At 43.2% G+C, this 3,182-nt stretch overlaps 1 pseudogene; it reads right to left on the reverse strand.

The window, feature by feature from the left end:
- Positions 1 to 1,289: 1,289 nt before the first annotated feature.
- On the reverse strand, positions 1,290 to 1,436 carry LOC123950220 (annotated as a pseudogene).
- Positions 1,437 to 3,182: the final 1,746 nt, after the last annotated feature.

Below are 3,182 nucleotides of genomic sequence, written 5' to 3' on the forward strand. Positions count from 1 at the left end.
AGAATGCATGCATCAGCAAGGTGAGAGGGACAGAGCAGGGACAGGGAGGGGGTGAGCAAGAGGAGGGGAATGTGGAGGGACATGGGGAGGGGGAAGCAGGCTCCCTGCTGAGCAGGAAGCCTGATGTGGGTCTCCATCCCAGGACCCAGGGATCATGCTCAGCTGAAGGCAGACATAAGCCACGGAACCACCCAGGTGCCCCTAAACATCCAACTCTTGATTTCGGCTCAGGTTCGTGAGATGGAGCCCCGCCTCCAGCTCCACACTCAGTGGAGAGTCTGCCAGAGATTCTCTCCCTCTCGCTCCCCCTGCCTCTGCCCCTCCCCACCTTTTCTCTCAATCAATCTTTTTAAAAAAGATTGTTTTGATGATTTCTGTTATAATTTAAGTATTTATACTCTTTGACCTAGCAATTCTACTGAAATGTTTGCACAGATTTGCAAAAAAAAATGTGTAAAAGTATGTTTATTGTTCTATTAGTTCACTCAGGGAATACTTAGGGAGATTCTCCTGTGAACTTGGCATATCTCCGGGCACATCTCTGGGCACACATGAGTGAAATAAAACAAAGTCCTTACTTTCATGAAAATTTTGAGGCCTCTGGTGGAGAAACACAATGCATAAGGGAGCAAATGTAGAAAAAAAAATCAAATAGTGATAAGTGCCATCAAAAAGGGAGATAAGAGATTAAGAAGTGGTAAAGGGTTGGAGGGAAATGCTATTTTATATCATGTCATCTAGGAAGGCTTTTCTGAGGAGGCAGCAGTTGAGCAGGAACCTGCATGAAGTGAGGGAATCAGCCAAATGACATCTGGAGGACGTATATTCTAGGCATTGTTTCTAATACCAAAAACTGCAGGCCACCCAAATGTGTGTCAAGTACTCAGTAACCACACTCTGCAAAATAATGAGAGAGCTGTATGTAGGTACAGAATGAAAAGATAGCTAAGATAAGATGAAAAAAAAAATGTTACAAAAACCGCAGAATGATTCAATTTTTTAAAAAGTATCCTGAGCAAATATATGTATCCCAGGGAAGACATCTAGGGAAATACACAAAAGTGTCAAAACAAAACAAAACACAACACAACAAAACCCTGTTAAAGAGTTGTTGTGTGGATTGAATGAGAGAGCAGGTCAAAGTGCCTAGGTGCCAACTAAAGAAAGAGCCTAACTAAAGAGTAAGGATAGGTCTTACTGCAGTCTCTAAAAACATGATGGGCAGACAGGATTATGACACAAGTCCTGAAGACCCATACCTTTGTCTTTTTTTTTTTTTTTTTCCCAATCAGGGGAGAGCACAAACGCAGTCACCCATGACCACAAATTATGCAGTGGAATTTCCCACATCTGGGGGAATCACAAGGGTGCAATAGATAAGCCTCGCCCTGGGAAAACCACCTTCATGATCATGGTCTCTCCTGCCAGGGAAGTATACCCTTGCCTTTTCTGATGTACTTGGAGCTCTCCTCTCAGGTCGCTGATGTCTGAGCCCTGCTCCCCTCTCCTCGATTCCCTACATCCCTATCCCCCCCTTTCCTGTTGCTCTCGAGAAAGGATCCTGAGCTTCTGTTTTCTTAGCCCAGTTACTCCATCTGGACTGGTCTTTCTTCTCTTCTCACACAAGCAACCTTGTGCTCTGGCTGCGTCTGTGGCGAGATGCTGATAAGGAAGAGGACTTCCAGGACCCCTCTGATTTATTATAGGCTCACTTCTAAGGGCAGAATAAAAAGGCTTCATCCATAGTTCTCAGCTCCAGAATATAACCGAGCCAGGAGGGATGGGGTTGCTCACCCGGGATCCTGCCAGTGTTGACCAAACCACCTGCATGGCCATCGAGGTTTCTGAAGTAGTTAACCTTTAAGTGTTTGGTGCCCACCCCTACTCCCCGCTACTACTACCAAACTCCTCTGACTTCCCCCGGCCCTGCATATCCATATGCTTGTCAACCAGTTGTTAGAAACAGCACACAGCACAGAAAAATACTCAAAAACTGTTCTGGGGCATCTGGGTGGCTCAGTCCTTAAGCGTCTGCCTTCGACTCATGTCATGATCCTAGGGTTCTGGGATCAAGCCCCACATCGGGCTCCCTGCTCAGTGGGAAGCCTGCTTCTCCCTCTCCCGCTCCTCCTGCTTGTGTTCCCTCTCTCTCTCTCTCTGTGTCTCTCTCTGTCAAATAAATAAAGTCTTTAAAAAAAATGTTCTGTGGCCTTACACAGTTTCTAATAATTCTTCAGTTGATTATTCTGATTTCTAGGTAGACAATCATATAATTAATAATAATTCTTCTAGTATTTATGACTTCTTTGGTTGTATTGTCTAACTGTATTAACTAGCACTTTCAGAACAACATTAAATAATAGGAGAGGTGTTCAATGTCCAGTTAGCTCAGTTGGTTAGAGCACGGTGCTAATAGTAGGAGAGGTGGTGAGGAGCCTTGTCTTCCTCCTGACTTTAATGGTAATATTAAGAGTAATACTGCTGGGGGCGTCTGGCTCTTTCAGTCAGTAAAGCATGCAACCCTTGACCACAGGGCTGTGAGTTCAAGTCCTATGCTGGGCATAGAGCTTACCTTAAATACATACATACATACATACACACCCAAAAAGTAATACTGGTTGATGGATGTATACATGTGTGTGAGTACACAGGCACAGGATTTCTACCTGTGTTATGTTAAAGAAGTCTTCTTCTCCTTTTATCAGAATATTTGTTAGGAATAAATATTAAATATTAAATTTTTAGCATTTCTTTTAATTATTCTGCTTTTTCCTCTTTTGATTTATCTCTGTTGTGAATTGGATTAATGGATTTCCTTATACTACTCTATCATTCCTGAAACAAATGTGTTTAGTCAAGTCATTTTCAAAATACCCTGGAAAATTATATTCATATATTTCATTTAGGCATTTTGCATCTGTATTTATAAATAGGACTGCTCTCTAGTTTTTCTGTTGTACAATCTTTTTTTTTTTAAGATTTTATTCATTTATTTGACAGACAGAGATCACAAGTAGGCAGAGAGGAAGGCAGGGAGAGAGAGGGGGGAAGCAGGCTCCCTGCTGAGCAGAGAGCCCGATGTGGGGCTCAATCCCAGGACCCTGGGATCATGACCCAAGCTGAAGGCAGAGGCTTTAACCCACTGAGCCACCCAGGTGTCCCTGTTGTACAATCTTTATAAG

The sequence above is a fragment of the Meles meles genome, chromosome 8, assembly GCF_922984935.1.
Source record: "Meles meles chromosome 8, mMelMel3.1 paternal haplotype, whole genome shotgun sequence".
NCBI classification, from domain to species: domain Eukaryota; kingdom Metazoa; phylum Chordata; class Mammalia; order Carnivora; family Mustelidae; genus Meles; species Meles meles.